The sequence below is a fragment of the Pleurodeles waltl genome, chromosome 12 (genome assembly GCF_031143425.1).
Source record: "Pleurodeles waltl isolate 20211129_DDA chromosome 12, aPleWal1.hap1.20221129, whole genome shotgun sequence".
NCBI classification, from domain to species: Eukaryota; Metazoa; Chordata; class Amphibia; order Caudata; family Salamandridae; genus Pleurodeles; species Pleurodeles waltl.
In genome coordinates, this window is record NC_090451.1 from 337,681,589 (window position 1) to 337,705,321 (window position 23,733).

Sequence of the window (23,733 nt, forward strand, 5' to 3'; positions counted from 1 at the left end):
TGCTGTTTGGCCATGTGGCTGGTGGCCCTTTTGTGTAGGCAGTCAGTGTACTTTTAGGTCTGTTTGTGTTCTTTGTTGTGGCCGTGCCTCCTTGCTGGTTGTTGTTTGCCCATGTGGCTGTGGCCATTTTGTGTGTTATGCTTGAGGCCTACTAGCTCAATGCTCATTACTAAATGTACTGTATGAACAGTGTTTTATATTATATTATATACTTTTTTTGCGTTTTTCACCTGCACCATTCCTTGCCTCCCAAATCCCAGTGGTTTCTCATTGTAGTCCCCTTCCCCTAGAACATAAGCAATTATATATATATATTTTTTTTTTTAAATAATCTTCTCACAAATGTTATTCAATTTAATTTCATTAAAAATAATGAATATATAATTTATTTTCTTAATTTTTGTAATAAAAAATGTAAATAATATATTTTATTTTTTAATTTTTTTTCTTTGTTATTTTTTAATTTTTTTCCATTTTCCCCATCAGCCCCATGTCTGCCATGGGTGCACAGCTGCACAACATTATTCAAGGATTATTCCATTGTCACCAGCACCTCCCTGAGTGCCACATGCCAATTTGATGCACATAAAGCTAACAGTTACATCTGTATGTTGTAGCTGTTGCTCTTTCTTATCCTTCTTCAGTGTACATGATGATAAAAGTTTATGTTGGTGTGGTTTTACAAATGAATACACTGTATTCTTAATTATGTATAATTTAAATAACCACTAAATCAAATTCTTTGTACTATTAATTCAACTGCAACAATGCCACGATTTACTGATATTCTTCTTGCATGTTTGCTTTTAGGTGTACAAGAGAAGAGAAAGAGACATCACCCACAGCCCTGCTACACAGAAGGCCTGTGCATGATGTGACGTGTGGCCACACTCACAACACTGACATCTCTTCAGCTTGTGAAGCTAAGTGCTATTGCCAACTGACAGCTTCAAGAGGCCCAAAGAAAGGTGCTACTGAGAAAGCGGCCAGTGATAGGAAGGAGCTTCCCACCACTGGTATGTCGCCCCAGACATTGTTCTGGCAAAAACATGTGCCTGCCGCACCGGCCTCTGGGGAGCAAGCTGGGAGCAGCACTCCCGCATCAGTGGCCCCACTCCAAACTAGGCCCAAATCCATGTCTGGCACAGAGGCAGCTTCTCTAGTCATGGCAACGCTGACGAGCAGTGACGTTGAATTGGTCTCTCAAAGTAGTACCCAATTGTTGCTCGAAAGTCAGCTCAGTGGACAACAACAGCTGCAGCCAGCAATAGTATTTCCTCCGAAGAAGAAGGACATCAGGATATTAAATTTCATGCTGAGGAAATTGAAGAAGCCCCTCTTTCACAACATCCACTGTCTTCAGATCTCCTCCATCTTCTTCAAGCTCCCCTTCTGATGATCAAGACTTCCCCTGGATGCCACCTCAGTCTGAGACATGCCAGCAAAGGCAAGGAGTGAAAAGGAATGTTCCTGAAAGCCTTAGAGTTATGCATGAAGAAGAAGAGAATGACGAGTCTGTTGACGAGCCAGTCATCAAGGATGTTAGTCCAGCCCCTGTGGAGTCCGACATTAGCCCATTTTCTCAACCTGCTCTGAGGGATGTGGAAATGATACCACAGCCACTGCCAGCTTCCATATTTACAACAAGGCCCCACCTGCGACCTACATCCACAGCCATCTCAGTAGAGGTAGGCACTGCAGGGAGGTAAATGTCATCAAAACACCCACCTATCGCCACCGCCGAACATTGCAGTATGCTCCATTTGCCAATCAAGTGTTAGTAGGGTTAAGCTTGGAACAAACTATGGTACTGGAGGCCAAACAACCGATTTGAGAAAACACCACACAGTCGGCTGGGAGGCGTACCTTAGTGCCAAAAACCTGCAAATGGTGTTGGTGAAGGTGGTGAGAGCAGGGAATCTGATCCGATCATGGTGGAAGGTGAAGGTTACACAAATCAGCCCTATCCCCAGCAGTGCAGTAGTATCGTCTCACTAATTAACAATATCGCAATGGCACAAGAGGACTGCGAGTCAGGTCGAGACACCAAGGTAAGAACAAACAGTGGCTGAGACGCACTTTGAGCCTACCACCACCTTCTGCTTTCAAGAAGTCGCCTGCATCTATGTCACTAGTAAAGAAAACAATCCAAGCTACTATTACTTGCATGTTTAGGCAGAAGTGGCAGTAAAAACAGAACCCCTCAACCGTTTGTACAACAGAAAGCTGACTAAAATGTTGCGCTGGACCTCCTCCCTTTTTCTTTTGTGGAAGGAGTGGGTTTTCTAGAATTTGTGGCAGCCTTCTGCCCGAAATGGAAGGTTCCCAGCCGGAGCTATTTTGTAAGCGTTGCTATTCCATTGCTACATCAGGATGTGCTGGGATTGGTTGGACCATCTTTGCATCAGAGGGCTGTCCACACAATCACCTGATGATAGACTTGTGGACCAGTTGCCAAGCCACTGATTACATGTACATCACTGCACATTGGATCTCTTTTGTTGGGGTTGGAGAAATTATATCTGCAGGTGTTGTCACTGCTGACATTTTCTATGGTGCTCAGAAGCATACAACACTAGGCATGTTTGTCACAGAGAAATCCCATACAGCTGGAAACATCTTGGATGACTTTAACAACAAAGGCCATCATTATGACATTGCCAGCAAATGCTGCCTACGGCCTCGACGACGGCCACCAACATACCGTCGCCGTGGCTACCGACCGTCCATCGAATTATGACCGTAGCCGGAATTCCACCAGAAGGTTCTCGGAATTCCGGCTATGGTCATGGCAGGGGATGGCGGTAAGGTGGCGCAGCTGTCAGCAGCTGCGCCGCGCCAGCAAAACGCCGCCTACCGTATCATGAGCCATGATACAGCCTGGCGATGTTCTGCTGCTGGCAGGATCGCTGCGTCCTGTCTCCTGCCGGAGGACCCCCTGCAAGCAGGTAAGTCGAGTTCTCCAACAGGAGAGGGGGTGGGGGTGCTGTGTGCATGTGTGGGGGTGTGTGTGACGGTGTTTGAATGCGTGCATGCATGCGATTGTGTGTGTGCCTGGATGTATGTTCGTGAGTGTAGCTGTGAGTGTGTATGAATGTATGCATGCATGGGTGAATGTGTGTATGCATGTGTGTATGGGTGTGTATGTATGTGTGTGTATGTGTGTATGTGTGTATATGGGGGGTCGGGAGTGGGAGGGGCAGTTTGGGGGATGACTCTGGGAAGGAGGAGAGGGGCGGGGGAGACCTCTATCAGTGCCAGGGAACTCCTTCCCTGGCACTGATAGTGCCTACTGCCATGGTTTCCGTGGCTGTACAGAAACCACAGAAACCATGGCAGTGGGCTGGGTCAAAATGCCATGGGTGGCCTAGTGACGGCCACCAGGCTGGAGACTTTAGTCTCCAGCCCGGTGGTCTTTATCGCTGTGGCGATCGGTATGTTAACTTGCCAGTTTGGCTTTGGCCAAACCGCTAATGTCATGATAGTGGAGGTATGTACCACCAGCCTGTTGGCGGTACTACCGCCACTATTACACCGACCGCCGGGGTCATAATGACCCCCAAAGTCTTTGAATGACTGCACCCCAGAGGGCTTAACATTAGATTTGTTGCCATGACAAACCATCCACACCTGCGTACACTTCAGACACCTCCTTTAGCTGTTTCTGCAGTATATGCAACAATGGGATAGCTTGGCCCATGTTACAGTCCTCCTTGCTGACTTCCTGTGTGAAAATTTCAAAAGGAAGTAGCATCTCTATCAGGTATTTGACCAGTCCCCATTGGTCCATCTCAGTGATCATGTCTCACTGACTAATGAACCACCACCATTTTAGACACATGTATGGCCTGATTGGAGTTGAACCAGTGTGCACTGAAGAAGACCCACCCCCTCCAAAATTCCTTCAAGGACATTGGAGAGACCATGCCTGCCTCAAACCCGTGCCTATCCTTTCTTTTATCTCCCAGCAGGACTCCCCAAGATTTTTGATTTACATCTGTGTGTTTCATTTCATGATTCAAAGAGGCTCAGCAATGTACCACCATGCTTGCTTGAACCAGGTAAGTAATGCTATGCACCAATGAGTGATATGAGTGATTCTTGTTTCAATGTTGAGATGATTCATGTGGTGGCAGATAGTTAGAGTGGGTGTTTATTGTTTAACTATAATTATTACTCTTGATTGTGTTTGCGATTGATTTACAATATAGGTGGCCGCATGGGTGATCATTTTTTCCTGAAGGTGATTTTTTTCCTTCACATTTGATACTTAGCCATATTTGTTTGCCGGTTTTACACTGCTTTGTTTTCTGGTTCACGCTCCTGAAAGACCCAACCAGTCCATTTATCTGAGAAACACAATTCTAGTCTACACAAAAAAAAATGCTCAATGTTTCTCTTGTTGTTCAACACAGCATTGTGCTACAGGTCGCTCTCTCTCAAATGGGTCAGGAGACTGAGACTCTCGGGAGGAGTAGGTACGGAGTTGGACATAATCTTTAATCAGATTCAGGAGGAAGATGGAAGGACTCAGAGCATGAATTGACAACTTCAACAACTGCCAGAAGAAGGAAGTTGTCAACTTCATGGAAATCAACATCGATGATGACTCTAAGAGGCCTGCTCAACTCTGTGGACTGGTGAGCGGCGCATTGATTACTTGATTTGGGAAATGCAATGATGCTGAATGTGTGTGCTGGCTGGCCCAAATTGAAACTATGTGGTTGAGTGAAGGGCCTGTTGTTGGTAACTGGAAGAGACAGACATGTGATGTATGATGTCACATGTTCACATTATGCACATGCTCTAGGCTAAATGTTATTGATGATGATCATGATCTTGACAGTTGCAAGTTTGACCATCCCAATATACAAGCAGCCACTTGTCTGTGATTGTTGGTTGTTGTAATTGCTCTCACTTAATCGCACATCAGTCATAAAATGAATGATTGCAAATGACTATGCTCTGCCTCCTCTGAGTCCTCTGAGTCCTCTTGGTAAACTACTCCTTATGAAGCTTACCTTCCATTTTATCCTTCTTCTTAATTCTACAGTATCATAATAATCATTTCTGTTTTACAATCCGCAGGCCTTCTCTTTTCCTGCACAAAAAGCAAAAGCACCATAACACTCATGCTTTCTAATCGGACCGCTTCAATCAGGCAGACACTCAAGATTGACAGGGCAATCCAAGAAGAATGTAGATGCACCACCCATGTTGGCAATACAGTATCATTTTTCTTTTAATCTTTTTTTAGAACTGTGGGTTCACTTCATTCAAAAATTATTTGTATTTACTATTTTTGCAACCTAGGTGACAGAACAGTGAGATATATAATACCTTGGGTCTCTCTGCGGCTGATGGACTGTTTGCAATGCATTTAAGTTAACTATGTCATACTCATTCTTTTCTATCTCTCCCACAACAGGCTGCTGATCAGTGCCAAGATGAATATTGTGTAGTGTTTGTCTTTTGGTCACACCTTTCCTTAAATCCCCTTTCCCATCCATTTATCAAATCCCTACCCTCTTCCTCCGGGCTGTGTGATTTATTAAGGTTTGACTTAATAATTTACACTAATATTTTTTCACAAACTTGGTGGGGTGGATGTGGTGAAAGCAACACCAACTCAGTGTGCAGGATGTTTATTTGAGTTCACCTAGGTGGGACCTCACTTCTGATGTCTTCACTGTTAGAATGCTAGCATGCTACTACTACCACCACCATGGCACCTTGGGAAACCATGCAGCCCTCACGTCATCTATTCAGGTAAGAGAACTATGGAGAATTGTTGTACTTTTAGGCAATATAAAAGACAATGGCAAATCTCCCTCCCCCACTCCTTATAGGTCAATATAGTTGCTGACTGCAGTGCAGAAACTAAGAGAGTAGTAGGACAATGGTACCTAACCTCATCGCTGTTATTCGCTATCAGCAGATTTTAAAAGCATGCTGCGCTAAAAGGCAGCAGTGCGAAGTAAAACACTCCAAAAAGGATTTGAGGCATAAATAACATTAAATAAATATTTATTAAGCCTAACAAGAAGAATATAAATCCACTCCTTCCACTCACATCTGGCCCACCCCTCTCCCCAAACAAATCTCCCTGTCCCCAGCCAATGCCCAGAAAAACTCAATTGTCCATGATAAAAGAAAAGTCCAACAGTCCTAGTCTCAAAAACCCCACCTTCTCTACCCACAACTAGTCCCACCCACCAAAACAAGGGATAAAAAAGAGGCAGAATAGGGCACTAACGGTGGGCCCAGAGCTGTTTCAGGAGCCCCTCCATACATACCTACAGGATTCTATCCGTGCCAGCCTTCACAGGACTATGCCTTGAAAAGTGGTGTCTGGGAGGGCAGCAGTGATGGAAAGGTGATGGGCAGCTGCCAGTGGACTGCAGCACCTGTGTTGAGACTGAGAGGCTGGAGGCAATGGGGGATGGCTGGGACCCCGGGCATCAACAGCTGCTGCTCTCTCCTCCAGGACCACCAGCCTCTAATATTCAGCCCTGATGGCCTCCAGCTTCTGCTGCCACAGCTGGGCTGCTATTTCGTGCCTTGAAGGTGGACCAGCAGGAGTAGCTGAAAAAAAGAATTGTAAACAATGCTATGTACAAAACAATTATGTAGTAGCACAATAGGCCGTTCGATTTTGATGTGATTAGCGTCACAGCCATTATGCTCTATGGAGTACAAGTATTCTTTCTCTACTGTTGTGCTAAATTCATGGAGGCATGCTAGCTCAGCTGGCGCCCTAGCCATACTCATTAGTCATATTTTGCTACTGTCTGTAGCTGGGGCAGCTGTAATAGACAATTATCTTATTCCAATGGCCCTGCTTATCTCCAAAATGCCTTTCAATTTTACCCTGATCTCAAGGCAGATGAATACTATGAATGATACACGTCACGTACAATAAAATCAATCATACAGACATCCTGTCTGCCGTAAGTGGACGGTGGGAAAAACTATGCACTGCAGTACAGGGAAAGGATTAAGGAACATGATATAGAGATTGTATTTGGCATGTTCGTCACAGACTATCCCATCCACAAAAGTCAAGGCACTTAATTAGTCCCACCTTACTCTCTGGCTTCATCCTCCTACACCACACTTTGTAATTACTTTTTTCAAACAAAATACATTTGCTTGGCAGTAAGTAAAGGAATCTTAACTTACTCTACTGTAGGGTAAGTTAGACGGGATTAGGCTGGGTAGATAGAGTAGACGCATTACTGATGATCATCATCATCATCATCATGTGCCTAGTGATTGGCTAGTAGTGAGTCGCAGTGGTTGGCAAATGTTGAAAGGGAAAAATTTGAACAGAAGCAAATCCATTATGGAAGCCATAATAAAATATATCACTTGGCTAGAAAAATGTGGCGCAAGCAAAGAATGGATTTTTCAAACTTATCGAACATCTGGGACAGATCTTAACAAAGATTAAAGGAGTGAACTACTAGGGAGTAACTGTGTGAGCACTGGGAGGGAAGGGAATCACACAGTGTTTTTGCATTATTATGTTTTGTAAATAAGTGACACATTCACTTAACTTAGGCAGATGCACTTTGCACAGCCAACACTGCAGTGACAATTGTGCTGAATTGAACCATGCAGCTAAGTCATCACGGGTGGAACTGGTGAAATGCCATATGTAGGAAGGGAGGTAATGATTAATGATTCTGGGATACATATTATCTGCCTTGCTTGAAAAATGCTGTGAGCCAAGGGAATAGTCCGAAATACCACCCCAACCCTTTGAATCAAAGCATTGATAAAACCATTCCAAGCAAGTAAAGTAGGTGAGAAGAACGCCCCTTTCCAGAAGAGCTCCCTTGTTTCTTCATTCCAAGCATTTATCCATTCATCATCGCATGTTTCTTCTAGTATTCTTATTCTTTGCCCTTGGCTTTTATACACACCAGTTAAGCTTTACATTCTCTCATCCAGTCTTTCATCATTGGAAACCATCCATAGCCATTCAAATTCCAAACGTGGCTCTCAAACAACCTTTCACCAACATCCATTTACCCAATACCCACCCATGCATCCTTTCACCCATTCACCCATCCAAGATCCAACCCCCATGAAGATCCTTTCACCCATCCAGGCAGGCATCCTTTCACCCATACCCTTTCACCCACCTAGGCTGGCATCCTTTCACCCGTATACCTTTTCATCCATCCTTCACCCACCCATGCATCCTATCACCCACCTATATGATTATCCACCCTTTCGGCCCCACATCCTTTCACTCATGTTATATATTTCACGCATCCTTTCTCCTTCCATCCTTCTTTCACTTTTCAATAAACTCATCATAGTTAAAGTTCATTATGAACCTTTGTCTGCTGAGTTGCAGATAGAAGAGGCCATTAATACTCAACTCCTGCTGTATCTGCTAAAGCGAGGTGTTCACAAGTGAGTCAATGCTAGTACACTCTTGCAGTCAGTATATTACTAATTGTCAATAAGCAAGCAATATGACTTACCACTGCCTGCCACAGCCGCTGCTGAGACTCCCCTCTTCAACCGCTGTTGCTGCAGCGTCTGCTGCTGTGCTGGCACTGTCGCTGATGGCGGTCTGGCACTGGTGGTCGGTGCGGCTATGAAAAAAACATTACACATTTTAGATGAACCACCCCTTTTTATTTTTTATAATAAAATACAACCACACTACATCAGTACAATTTGGTTACAGTATCTTCTTTCAAAATATCAGGTGGGCATTTTGTTGGTTGGCAATTTTTTAAAAGCCAGGTAGTTTGTAATAGAGGGGCAAAGCTATTGATGAATCTGAGTTTTTGAAGAGAAATTAAAGGGTGCAAGAATTGGTCAATGAAGGACATATGGGGGGTCATTATGACCCTGGCGGTCTTTGACCGCCAGGGCCAAAATGACGGGAGCACCGCCAACAGGCTGGCGGTGCCTCCCGGCGTATTTGGACCACGGCGGTAGCGCCGCAGTCGCACCACCGGGGCCAGCGCTATACCGCCATTTCAGCCCCGGCGGTGATAATCTGCCAGGGCAGCGCTGCCCTGGGGATTATGACTACCCTACCGCCAGCCTGTTTCTGGCGGTTTGCACCGCCAGGAATGGGCTGGCGGTAAGGGGACTCAGGGGGCCCCTGGGGGCCCCTGCACTGCCCATGCACTTGGAATTTCGGGCAGTGAAATGCGCGACGGGTGCTACTGCACCCGCTGCACATCAGCATTGCCGCCGGCTCAATTACGAGCCGGAGGTAATGTTGATGTGACTTTTCCGCTGGGCCAGCGGACGGTAACTCTGTTACCGTCCGCTGGCCCAGCGGAAAAGTCAAAATAGGGAGCCAGCCATACCGCCAGCAATGGCGGTATTCTGGCGCCCGCAACCTCGGCGGTCTGCCATGCAGACCGCCGAGGTTGTAATGACCCCCATGGTCTTGGCTGACAAATACAAAGGACTATCCTCCGCATACTTCCAGCCATGGTGCATGGTCATCAAATGCTAGTATACTATAATAATAATAATACATACACAACATTGGAGGGTGCAATTACATGACCATGTCCAACCACTCTTTTTTCACTGATTAGCTGGAGCAAACAAAAAGAAAGCCTTCTCAGCAAACATGCGTAGAATGCCTTACTTGGGCATGCAATCTTCAACGGTACAGTACATGGGTTTTCTGAGCCTTACAGTACCACAAGTCCAAAAGATATACAAGGGGAGATGGAACGCTTACTGACAAAGCAGAAGAAAGGAAGTTGCAGACAGACTAGTACAGACAGACAGTTTGAAGTAAAATGCGGAAACTTGAAATCTAGAAAATAAGTAAATAGTATAATGCAGAGATAAGAAGAATTAAAGAAACAGATAAATCGAAGTGGATTTTGAAAACAATTAAGAGACAGACACAGTAAAAAGGTAAAACATAATTCTAAATGTAGAGTGGTAAAAGTTAGGGAAATAAATATTAATATTAACAACAGGAGAACGTACTGGGGCCTGCAGAGCCATCTGCACCAGCATTTGTGGAGGGGGCACCTCCAGCTCCCTCGCCCACCTGACCAGCCCTCTTCTTGCCCCTGGATTCTGAATGATGTAAGAAATAAAGAAAAAAAATAGAAAAGATTAGTGGTACAGTTAATAATAATAATCTCTCCAAAAATATATTTTGGCAGGAAAAGGCAAAGTCTGTAACATTGAATTTTTCTAAATCAGAGCGCCTGTATAGTACTACTATTGTGGCCCATCCTATTCCAAATTTCCTAAACCTAACCCTATTCCAAATTTCCTGAACTACTTTTTTGAAATTACTAATAAAGTGCAATGAATGATTTTTGCTGTTCATCTCATTCTCAATCTGACGGGCCAACTCAGTCTGCATTTTTTAATGCATAGATGAATGCATGCATGCATACTTCACATCACTGGGAAATTGATTGGCATTGTCTGAGCTACAAAAAAAATAAAGGCACAGAGAAGTGAGAGAACGTGTTAACTCACTAATACTAATAACTATCTTAGTGACAGGACAGGACACAGGAGGAGTCTCTGGATTACGTCTTAATAATCAGCCCAAGTGAGCACCAACAAGAAGTACAATTAGGTAGCGCAGAGCATCTGTCTACATGATAATCACATACAATTTGTAACATAAAGTTAACTTATTGCGTGTGAGCAGCATGTTTGCTATTTGGGAAAAAAAAACATTAGCATAGAACACAACTAATAATTAATTATTACTCCCCAAGCACTGCAGCCTCCACGTCTAGCAGGCATGTCTCCTGATATAGGATGCCGGCCCACCAGTACCTCAGCTGTTGTTGGGTGCACTGGACCCCAGAGCTGTGGTGCACAGCCCAGTGCACCCTCTCCCAGTGCTGCCAATGCTCCCAGAGGCCGTACCCACTCCCGGGCCTGCCGCCTGCTGCCAGGGTGGAGAGAAGGTGATGCTGCATATTAAAAACTAGTGCTTCCACATCCACCTAAGAAAAAATATAATGGGCTGCTCCCCTTTGCGGCGCCGCCGCCCGCAAGGAAGGCAGCTGCCGCTAGTGGTTTGGGGGGGCCTGGTGCTGCCTCTTCCCTGCTCTGCCATGGCGCTGGGCACGGGGGAGAAGATAGAAGGAAGGAAAAAGTATGAAGAAAGGAAAAAATAATGAAGTAAAGCAAAAAATTTTAAAAGTACAAAAGTCACAAAAGACAAAAAAAAAATCGAAAAAATACATAAAATATAAAAACACCAAGATAAAAGGTAAGATAATAAACACAAATGAGGGTGAAATAGGTTTATTAGCTGTAGGATGTAAGAGATTAATAAGGGTTTAAAAGTAGGCCCCAGCACCATAACAAATGCAAAAATCAAGATTGCGCACTCATGCTAACTACGTGGTGCCGTTCACACGAGTCTTCCAGCTCTAGAATGCACTTTGCGTTGCCAGTGAGGTAAAACATCACGGAAACAGGTGCGGCAAGAAACTCCGGCTCCTCGCAGAATATAGTTTTGATATGGGCTGTTAATCTAGAGTCTAAATTACCTTATAATGTCAATTATATCCTTCTAAAATGTGATTTAATCCAAATACCACCTAAGTCAAACTCTGAGATACAAGCAAATGCTCATTTACATTGCATGTCAGTGCAGCTTCTACGTTTAGCTCTTAATACTTCGATTAACATAAGGCATAAACTGTCATTTTTTGATGACCTTTGTGACACATAGGGCTCTACTACAGATTAGACTACATCACAGGTAACTGCTGGACTTCTGGACACAGCTTTTATTTTTTGCTGTGTCCGAAAACTACGACCGTGAGGTGCGTGGTCTTGAATGGATGGCTGGGCATCTGATATACAGGATCCAACCACAAACGCTAGACTGCATCCTTAGTTAGGTTGACTGGAAGAGAGATGTCCACAGAATAATAGTTTTTTTGTATAGACGTTATTTATTGGTTTTGTCAAAAGAACAACAATAAGTACATAAACAATAGCCATCCCCAAACATGTTACATGGAGGTACAGTATACACAGATCGTGTCCACAAAATAACAGTTAAGCCTGGAGCCATTCCAGTGCAGCACAAGACGAGGAGAGTATCAGTGACAGTAAGGGGAAAGAAAAAAGATGTACGCTCACCATGTAGCAGGTCAGGAAAGCTGCAATGGTGTAAAGAAACTTGAGGGGGCTCCTCTGTAAAGCAATTGGAGGGTTGGTCTCCTGGGCCCACTCAGGAACTCCCAGGCCTGGTGACCCATGCGCATGCACAGTGTACTATACTGAGGGCCCTTCACCCGCACCGCAGGGGCTGCGGGGCTAATGTTACACCACTGGAAAGCTGGAGGGAAAATACTGCTCCCCGATGTATGACCAGAGGTCAGCTCATGCCTAGAGCCACTTCTACACCCCTGTTTTCATGGTGGGTCCTTTAAAAGCCTGAAAGCCGGGATCACTCCCCTGTCTTGCATTTGTTTCGGCTAGTCCATCTCTTGAACTCTGGTGACAGCTTTTTCAGCGTTCCACGATAACCATCTTAACTCTGGGTGAAAGGGCACCAATGCCTCTCTAGTGTGTCATTTTGGCGTCACTGCAGTTCTCCAGGACCGGATGGTGCACCACTATGTCTGCCAGCTTTTATGTCAAACCATGCTCTCAAGCAAAAGGGGACTGGGCAAAAATGAGGTCTCTTGCACAATTGCAGGAACCACGACAGCCCTTGTAGTTTAGCAACCATGACCCCTTCAAGGTGCATTGACAAAGTCCACCTGAGGTATACGGTTGACATTGGGTAGGATTGGGCATCCGGTGGTGTGCACCATACGATACACAATCATCAATGCTCCTTAAGGTCACTTCATTTTCTCCTAGGTAAGTACTTTAGAAATATTAAGTTTCGATAATTTAATCATTATACACCTTCTGAAATGCCTGTGTTTACTTGCAGGAATGTCTTCTATGACAATAAACATAAACGTGAAACTACCTCTGTCACTGATCTCCTCCAACAAACAAAATCAGTTAAAAAAAAAAAAAACCTTCATCATTTTCCTGTTAAAGTATGAAAATTAAAGGAACGTTAGTTACAATAGTAAAACATCTCTCTTCTAACACATGAAAACAGCTTGCTTTGTTCTACAATTATTTTTTTCTGGGGGGCCGATATAAAGTGGATTGCAAGCCCTTGGGATTTTGCAGACCGTTGCTAGGTATAGTACCTTTCATTGCAGACTTTTTAATGTCCCGTTGGAAAAACAATTCCCAAAAATGAAATTTTAGGAAGGAAAAGGATTTCACGGTGAAACAGGCAACTGTCTGTCCTCTTTATTGATGCGCAGGAGCTTGTTTTTATGTTGTTTTTATATCTGTAAGTATAGTTTTGTATGAAAAATGATGGCGTTACTTCCTTCGTAGACTTAACTGAAACAATAGTTAATCTATTCCAAAGCTTCAATATTGGAAGATTACTTTTATTTCTTTGCTTGTCCCTAGACATTCCTGAGTAGAGAGATTTCTAAAGTGAGATATGTAATGTGTACATTAAGGGAAGATTTACATCCATTCTGTAATCGTCCCATGTGCTGCGAAACGCTATTTAGCATAATGTTCAATATTGTAAAAGATTCGTGCATACCTAATGATGGTAATAGCGAAAAACAATGCTCTTATTCCGTCAATAAGTGAACAAATATGAACATCACTCTTGCTATCGCGAATGAAATGAAGCAATCTCTCCACACCCCTACAATAACTACCCAAAATGGTGCTGCATAGCTCTTGGGTGGGAAGTAACATCACGCTGACATTTTATGTACTCTGCCTCCCAGACTGCGCCCACGCCTCACTGACCCCACACCCCAGTTTTAGGCGAACAGATGCCAGGGTCGGACAGGCACAGAAAACAGGCCCGGGCACCAAAATAAAAGTGGCCCCTATTGGTAAACTGAATAACTAAAAAATTGGCCCACGTTTAGAAATCGGGCAATTTTGGACATACTAGGGGCCAGATGCAGGAAACTGATTGCGAGTCGCAAACGGCAAAAATTGCCGTTTGCGACTCGCAAATTCCAGTTTCCAATTCAGAAATGCATATTGCGAGTCGGGACCAACTCGCAATATGCATTTCAGAATCGCAAATAGGAAGGGGTGTTCCCTTCCTATTTGCGATTCAGAGTGGTATGCAATACCATTTGCGACCGCATATGCGGTCGCAAAGGGTATCGCAGTTACCATCCACTTCAAGTGGATGGTAACCCACTCGCAAATTGGAAGGGGTCCCCATGGGACCCCTTCCACTTTGTGAATGGACCCAAAATTATTTTTTCAGGGCAGGTAGTGGTCCAAGGGACCACTACCTGCCCTGAAAAAATACCGAAACTAAAGGTTTCGTTTTTTTTTTTTAAGTGCAGCTCGTTTTCCTTTAAGGAAAACGGGCTACACTTAAAAAAAAAAAAACTGCTTTATTGAAAGCAGTCACGAACATGGAGGTCTGCTGACGACAGCAGGCCTCCATGTTTGCGAGTGCCTATACTCGCTATGGGGCCGCAATTTGCGACCCACCTCATGAATATTCATGAGGTGGGTCATTGCGACCCCATAGCGAGTTGCAGTCGGTGTCTGAGACACCGTACTGCATTGCAAATTGCGACTTGCAATTTGCGAGTCGGATGGACTCGCAAATTGCAAGTCGCAATTTGCAATATTGCTACATCTGGCCCAAGGACACGTTCTATGGGTGTTTTGCAAGATAGCGACTGCATGCATTTGTGGTTGATGCAGGTAATGTTTGTGGCAATATCAGGGAATTCAACAGTAAAACCAGCCCACCATACCATAAAACAAGCCCACAGAGAGCCAGAAATACGGCCCACACACTGACCTGTCAGTCCAGTCTATCGGGCACTGCCTGAATGTCCTGTAGGCTAGTCAGACACTGACAGATATCTTGGATTTCCCCAGACAGCCCCGTTTTTCGAAGGTCTGTCCCAGGATCCTGATGCTTTTTTTGATACTTTTAAGTACCTCTTCCGGTTTTATAGAAGAGGGTTGAGTGATGCTGAGTGTGTAACAGCTTGAAACGTAGATATCTCTGAACAGAAGTGACCTAAACAATCCCCTTTTTTGCAGAAGGTATTGGAGTGCTTTACATGACCATTAGTTGCAATACACTAGGTCCCAGGAGATCTGGTAGAACCTCAGTTCTGGCTCCCAGCGGAGAGAATGGGACAGGGGCATGAAGGTTATGCCACACTGCTACAGTTTATGCTTTCAAATTGAATTCTTCTGGTAAATTAAGGGCCTGATTTAGATCTCGGAAGCGGGGTTACTCAGTTGCACCAACGATGGATATCCCGTCCACCGAAATCTAAATACTATAGAAAACAATGGTAATCAGATTTCAGCGGATGGGATATCCGTCACCCTTACAATGGGGTAAACCCTCCACTGAGATCTAAATCAGGCCCTAAGAATTCAAATGAACAAGATTCTACATTTTTCAGAACGAGTCTGTGCTGGCCATCATTATGCTAGAGACACCAGGTTCACATTACTTATCAAGGTCCAAGCACAGTTTATAGGTAAAACTTGCTTAAATATAACTGTTCCGGTGTATCTGTTTAAGTAGCAGGACTTCAGTATGGAAACATTTTTTGGAAGTGCAGCCTTCAGAACAGTTTTCAGAGTGTTTGAAGGTCACTGCCACCGCATTCAACATGTGTATGCGTGCACACATATTTTCTTGTATGCACATTTTCAGTGTTTGGTCCTCCTTCTACGTATGGCTTGGTCCGGTATTTCCATATGGAACTCTGGTCACCCTACCCTAATTCCTTCTAACTGACTTGTGCCTTTAAATCTTTCAGACTCACTAGTGAAAGCCGCTCCAGCAATGCATGATCACAACACTGGTGCAATTGCGGGTGCAAAATGCTTTCGAATTAATTCTGTTTGCGCAGAGCACAGTAATTAGAGAGTATACATTCCACGTCCAATTCCAAGTGTGACTCCTCAGACTTTGTGATATGACGTGTCAATTGTGCATCAACGTACCCATTCCTGGGTGATCAAACTGGAATTTTGCACAGGTTCTGGCTTGCAACCAGCAGAAGGGGCGGGGCAGTGCAGGGGGCAGGGGGAGGTTGGGTTTGGGGATAAAATGAAATAATTAAATTAATAAAAAATAAAAAAACACCACCACCCGTTCAAAGCAGCGTCAGGATTGGCTGGGTGTGCCCAGCCATGGTGATCCCAGGCAGACTGGGAGCCTGAGAAGGCTCTCTCAAGCCCAGCAACTGTGTTGCTGGGCTGAAGAGAGCCCACTGTGCCAACTGCGCATGGATGTTTAGCTGGCCTGAGACGGCCAGCCGAACACACATGTGCTTTTCCCCTCAAGTGCTGTCACAGCCTGTAGTCCACCCCTTTTCAAGAAAATTATAATAAACACTGGCTATTTTAATTTTCTTGAAAAGGTTTGCAGCTGCTGCTGCTGGTGGTGGGAGGCGCCATCCCTGGTGTTACCTAGTAAAAAGTGTGAGGTCAAACACCTGCAAAGGGCACAATTTATACCTGATGTGTAATCCTGTTTAAGGTCCAACTGCCCAACTGTCAGTTTATTCCCAACTTTAGGATTGACTCCTCAATTGCAATTGTAGCCCTATCAGATTATGTGCAGAAGTGGGCATATAAGGTATTTCCACCCGCTTTAGCATTACTTGGCTTTTAAGGTGGTTGAAGTAATTGCAACCAAAAACAAATCAGGTTATTTGATGAGCAAGACAGTTTGAGAACAATGCAGATTTCCTGTAAAGATTTCCCACCGAAAATCTCCAGAACCTTAGAAATTAAGGGGGAGGTTTGATGCTTTTGTAGAACTCAAGACTTACCTGCATGTTGTGCTGATGAGGTCGTTGGGAGGCCAGAGAAGGTCAGTGAGGGCAGGACTCTGTAAACAAAAAACAGAGGTAATCAAAATGGAAGAAAGATTAGAGAATAAAATGGTAGAAAGAGAAAAGGAAATAGGAAGTGGACGATTCCAGAATGGGGAAAAAGACTGCATAAAAGTAAAATTGGACTCTTATGAAAATAAGAAGAAGAAGGCTGGAGAACGACAGAGTGAGGAGGATTCTGAGAAAGATAGAGACCAAGAGCCAAGCTCCCAAGGATTCAAGAAAGCCAACCAAGGCAGCATAAATTTTACAAGCAAATGCGCCAAACCCTGCCCACAGATGAGTGGGAGGGGAGCACTAATATAAAAAGGAGTATTTGAATTACTGATCTGCAATGACTTTTTCCCCACTGACAAGGGGTGGCTGGGTAATGTTTTTTTTTTTTCAGGAATCATGTTTCTATTTTGTCAATTAGTAATGCAAATCCCAGTTTGGAAAAAGAGAATATATATATATGAAAATATATATATTCCAAACAAAGAACGCTGCACTTTCAGAGACTTTATTACCACGACTCTTTTCGACTCCTGGTCTTTTTCAAGTGGTTTCAGTCTGTGAGCACACATTCTTTTCATTAACATTCCTTATATTAGCTCCGTGGTATTCTGGGATTCGTAGTACAGTATGCCTTTTTTCAGAGTCCTTTTTACGCTGTAACTTGATTAACACTATCTCCAAAAGCCCTGCTCCTGCTAGTTTTGATAATATTGAAACTTTCCTGGGTGACTTTATTATCTTCATTCTTTTTTACTCAGTGCAAGTGAGTCTGTACTTCTCCTTATGGAATTCACACTCTCATAAATTTCTCATAAGGCAGGCCATGTGTTTTTAAATTACATGCAACAAGGTTTTCTCGACAATCACATATTTCAAATGTTATCTTCCAAGTCCTCACTAACTCAGTTTGTTTAGCCATAAAAAGTTACTGCATTGCCTTTGGGCCCTTTTCTCACGGAGGAAGTAATCAACACACGGCTGCATCAGTACTGTGACCATACACTTTGGGACATCTACTCACCAACCTTCCTGATAAGTGCAGTGCCAAATGGCAATGTGTTGCTTAGCAGCAAATCCATGATAATCTATGCAGGGTGGGAATAAGAAGGTGGCAACAGCACAAACAACCCTCGGATTCAGTGTGGCCGGTGACATTTGAAAGTGGTGGGGCGTAAAAGTTCTGGCTGGGTGCACTGTGGCAAGCGAGCATAGTGAAGTGAGCCTGACTGACACAGTGGGTTCGCACCGAGAAACTTTTGAAAAAAGAGTGGGCAAATGGTACATTTTCAAACAAATTTGAGAAAGCGAAGAAGGTTAATAAAGCAATTGTGAAAGAGTAGTTATGACATCATTAAAGAGATTTCATATGATAATAACACAGGTAGCTGTTTATTCATTATAACCACAGAACTTCATAACAGACTTCGAGATAACAATACCAGTACCTCACAGATTTCTTTACTTATTGATAAACCTTTAGAAAATAAATCTACTGAAGAAATACAAGCTATTGTGATTTACGGACTGGACACAGTGAGACAACAAGGAATAAACATTAAAGGGTAGTAGGGCACCATACAGGAACTGTAGGTCTCATTGAGAGCAACTAACCACAAAGTAAACATTAGACAGCAAAGTGCTGTCTCCCTCCTCTGATCAGCAACACTGACCTTGCCTCATCAATCTAAAAACAGCATTTAATTCTGTTCACATATCCCTTGCCATTTTGCGTAACACAAACGAAACAAGGCACATTAAACAGTGAAAGCAGTCATATGCCCCTCAATGCGCTGCGACTGATGGACTACCTCAGCCCACCTGTTAAGTTATGTTATATATATATATATATATATATATATATATATATATACAGTAAAAGGAAAACTTTGAGCACAACTCACAACTCACACTCGAATATTGCAAAAGAACACAATGGAAATGGTTTGGGGGAGACTCTGCAAAACCAAGATAAGTACAATAAAATCAGCCTGCTTGATGTCTATCGCACCCAGGGACAGTTATTGGACTGCTTGAAATCTGCTCACAGTGTCCATGCCAACTGTGGGGGTGGGTGGGAGGGGGGGGGGGGAGGGGTGAACAGTGGTGCAAGATATTGCCATTACCTGATGGACAAAAAAAACAGAGACTTCCAAATCTGCAGCATGTATATCTGACAGAATATTGAGCTTGGGACTGGGCACACAGTGTGTAGATGTGCTGGTCTGCATTCAAAATGAACAAAATCAGCATCTTTGTGCTCAGCACAAAGACATCCATTAGTGTGCAGAGAAACAGAACTTAAGGGTACACGTGCCATGCCTGCATATTTAACAGAATGCCATTAATGGAGCGTTTCTCCTGAAAGCTACTATTATAACCGCAGCTGCCATTGAATGAATGAATGAATGCCTCCATTCACTGGAAAGTCATCTTCAAAGTCTAGACATCATGAGGCAATTCGAAGGGCCTGTGTGGGAACAGGACAGGCTCTGGGCACTGCGAGTCTCCCTCATTTACACTCGGCTCACCAGTACACTGCCTTTTTGACATTAATCGCTCATGTGGTGTTTGGGATTCCTCATGCTCAGATAATGTTTGCACATTATTTATTGAACACCACACCTTTCAGGAAACGTACGGTTTTCTGGAGGTCGCATCTCTGTCACTACAATATGCAGCCTTACACCGCATCTTTTGTGGTCAGAATCTTTACAAGAGCCATGGAAGGCGGAAGTATGACTGCATCCTTACTTCCTGCTGCTCGCATTGCTTTATAGTGAAGCTGCCCTGAGGGCATGTCTTTCATTTTCTTTGCTCCCTGTAATTAAAAATGTATCTAAATGCATGCAGTTTGTGCTGAAGAGAAAGGCTTAAGGTCATGCCAGGACTCGAACTCCTGACCCACTGACCATCACTTTTTTTGTTTTGACGTGACTATCAATATTTGAGCTGCCTTTCCCCACAGACACGCACTTTTAATTTAATGACATTAAAGCAGCTGCCTCCACAAGGCCACATTAACGTAAGATTTCCTTATAAACTGATAATAAAGAGTAAACATGGTATCTGGCGAACACACAAGACATTCAAGCTGCCATAAATAGGTCTGTCTGAAGGGAATAATCAATCCGGCATTTCACTGCGCATTATCCCTAGTTTTACCCAAGATATCAGCTTTTTAGAGCTCACAAGGAACTCCATTTAACTAAACTAAAAGTTTAAACACACTCGCTGTCTGGTCCCATTCACAGCACCATACGCGATGAGTTTATCTTAGGCTCCACTCCAGTCGTGCATGCTTGTGTGCTGCGAGCAAATTATCAATGTCCTCACCTCAGGCCCGATCCCACCCCACGACTCCAGCAGTGTGAAGATTGCCTGGGTTAGGGGCTGACAACACTCATTTGGAGCTTTGGGGGATGTGGCAACAATCCCCTGGGTTCCTTCATTGCAGAGGCTGGCGAGGGTTCAAGTGCGCATGTCCAGCTGGTTGGTGCAAAGCACTCGTCCAAACCAACATGCACACTTCACCCCAAGGAGGCCGTCACCTGCCAGTCAACAAGCAGGCTCGGAGGGGAGGATCCCTCTCCTCCCTCCTGCAACTTCTTTGCCCAAGTCATGCCGCGCACTGCAGCCACAAAGAAAAAATTGAATCTTTATTATTAAACATTTTTAATATGGCAAACAAACAGCCTACATAAAGACATTGCCGCTGCTTGGATTCCACTCAAAGCTAGATCTACCAATATAAGTAGCTGGACCTAACTGCCTAGAACAGTGGTTCCCAACCTTTTGACTTCTGTGGACCCCCACTTTATCATTACTGGAACCCAGGGGCCCCCACTGAATCATTATTGGAATCCGGGGACCCCCGAACTGACTCATTACTGAAAGCTGGGGACCTAATCTGTTAATCTTATTTAATTTTCTAAGCAGTCGTGGACCCCTTGAGGAGGCTTCGCGGACCCCCAGGGGTCCCCGGACCACAGTTTGGGAACCACTGGCCTAGAATATTCGCACTAACTAAAAACAGAGCTATATAATATATAATAGGCATAGTGCTTGATATTTCCATGCATAACATTTAATATCCAGAAGCTTAGACACATTGGGCCTGATTCTAACTTTGGAGGACGGTGTTAAACCGTCCCAAAAGTGGCGGATATACCACCTACCGTATTACGAGTCCATTATATCCTATGGAACTCGTAATACGGTAGGTGGTATATCCGCCACTTTTGGGACGGTTTAAGACCGTCCTCCAAAGTTAGAATCAGGCCCATTGTGTAGCCCACCCTTCAGCTATGTAGAGCTTTGCACTAGACAGGGGTGGCTCCTTTGCAATGGCGAAGGAGCATTGCCCCACTGGCTAGCAGCCAGTAGCTGAAAAATAAAATTGTATTTTGTTTTATTTTTTTAGGTGCTGGCTCAGCTGAACCACCGCGTGAACGGAGGGACAGGGCTGGTCCATGGGAGGGTAGGGGAGGGAGAGTGGCGTCAGTGCATTAAGTGCGCATGTTTGTTTGGCCAGCCATTTTAGGCCAGCCAAGCTGACATGCGCACTTAGGTTTCTCCAACCCGGTTGTGTTACACAGCCGGGTTGGAGAAACCGCACAGGCTCCAATGCAGTGTCTGAGTAGCAGCTCAAGTCCCTCAGACCAATCCTGCTGCTGCTCTCATGCGAGGTATGGCATGAGGGCAGTGCAGGATTGCATGGGGAGCCTGTGCTGGTGTCCCAGAGAATGCTGGATGCTGGGACACCATAAGAAGAAGAGCGCAAGGCGGCAGGCGGCGGCAGGAAAAGTACGTTTCTTTTTAATTTATTACTATTATTGATTTTTTTTATTCATATTTATTGCCTCTTCCCTTGAGATTTGCAGTGGCTGCCGCTGGCACTGGAGGGTGATCCTAGAGCACAAAACTCATGAATGACACCGCTTGCTCACCTTTGTTGTTTGACACAATGTTTAATGATGTTTGGTGTTGCGCAGAAGTGAGATGTTGCGAGCGCAACAGATGTCCCTGAAGCACAAAGCTTAATACTCTGTGCAATTCTCTCACTTTTGCCAATGGCATGCTGTGGTTTTTCACTGGGTCTAACTTTATTTTTCTTAACAAAAAGGTTCTTTGCAGTCATACATCATGCACCATCAGTGCTTAATTTGAGAGAGTGGTTGCAGATGGAGACCACCAGGCACTCATTTTCGGGGACTAGCGCTTATTTTAGCTCATCAGACTTTGATCCAGAGTATGAAAGAGAAAAACACAAAATGCGAACTAAGGAGATAGAGAAAGACTGAAAAAAAACATTCTAAAGGGAGAAAGTTGGGGCAAAAAAGAACCTACAAAAATTAGATAAAGGAGCGGGGAGCGTTTGGTGGTGAATTAAAGAGGCCTGATTAGAACCAAGACTATCCTGCTTTGGTATTTAGCGCACTGTCCTTCCAAAGCGCGGGGCTTCCGAGCACTTATTCGTTTACAAATTAAGCACTGTGCAACATGAGTACATCACATGCACTTATTACAAGTACTTGGGCATTATATATTAGTTTCTCTATATAGCTCATCCAATGTACCTGAACTAGCAGCGCCATCTCTTATGACATTAAAAGGAATGGACCTCCATGTGGAATTCTTTATGAAAGTGTATGCCGACATTCAAATACGTATGTGTGCCCGCTGGAGACTTGGTGTGGGACACTGCTGCTTTCACTTCAAGACATATGCCATGATTTGAACTCTGCGCCGTAAAGGTGAAGCAAATCTGTGGTGTCATATAACCTTATCTTTTTATAAGCATGTCGAATGAACCGCTGGAAACTGTATTCCCTACAGCCAAATGGAAGCAAATGTTCTCTCTAGTATATAAAAAGCCTCTTTGCACGGCTCAAAACTATACATTGCATAAAATACTTAAAAAAAGGAAGACAGATATTTGTATTTTGTCAATGACTGTTTTGGCGAGGTATGCTTTGAATATCGAATTTGGTTAATGTTTACACAGTTTGAGGTTCAGAAAATACTATCCTTAAAGCGTATTGACATTAAACACACAATTGAGGATGCACACAGTGCTGGAAATTGAAAAAGGTGCTCTGGGGTGTAACATCCCTTGGGGTGTGGCAGCGGAAATGGAGTGGAGTGAGTCATGAAAAACGGAGTCTGGCAGTAAACTAAAATTTATATTTAAAAGACACTGCCACAATAAATTGGCCACAAGGACAAATGTATATTTTATGAAGATAGCTCAATAAGTTAGTGCTTTAATCACAGAGATCCTTTTGTTACTTGCAGTTCAGAAGTTACAATACTTGTAATATAACATAGTGATTTGTGAACCCGCGTAAAGGAGCTGCATTCTAATTTCAAGGCATAGGTTTAGAACCTTATTCTTTTTTTTCCTCAAACGTTCCTTTTTTCAAGGTTGCTAAAAATGTTTTTCTCTGAATAGTAATAAAGTCTTATTGGTACAGGCAACCCAAGCCACTGCATTATGTTTTAAACTTCACTTTGTGTTTCTCCAGAACAAGCACTCCTAATGACTAACAGTATGGATAATATGAGAGTCCTACCTACAACTTGTAGCCCTCATTGTCTTATGTAACATTTCCTGTACATTGACTTACACACTAACACTTGACTTACACACTTGTATGATTCTGGGTAATATATGTATGATGTAAAGCTCTGAAAGCCTATATTGGAAAAAGTAGCAGTATAAAAGAAAATAAATAAAAAAGTAAATTAGTAAGTGCTAGTTAAACAGTTATTACTGTAGTCACTCATACCGACATTCCTAAAG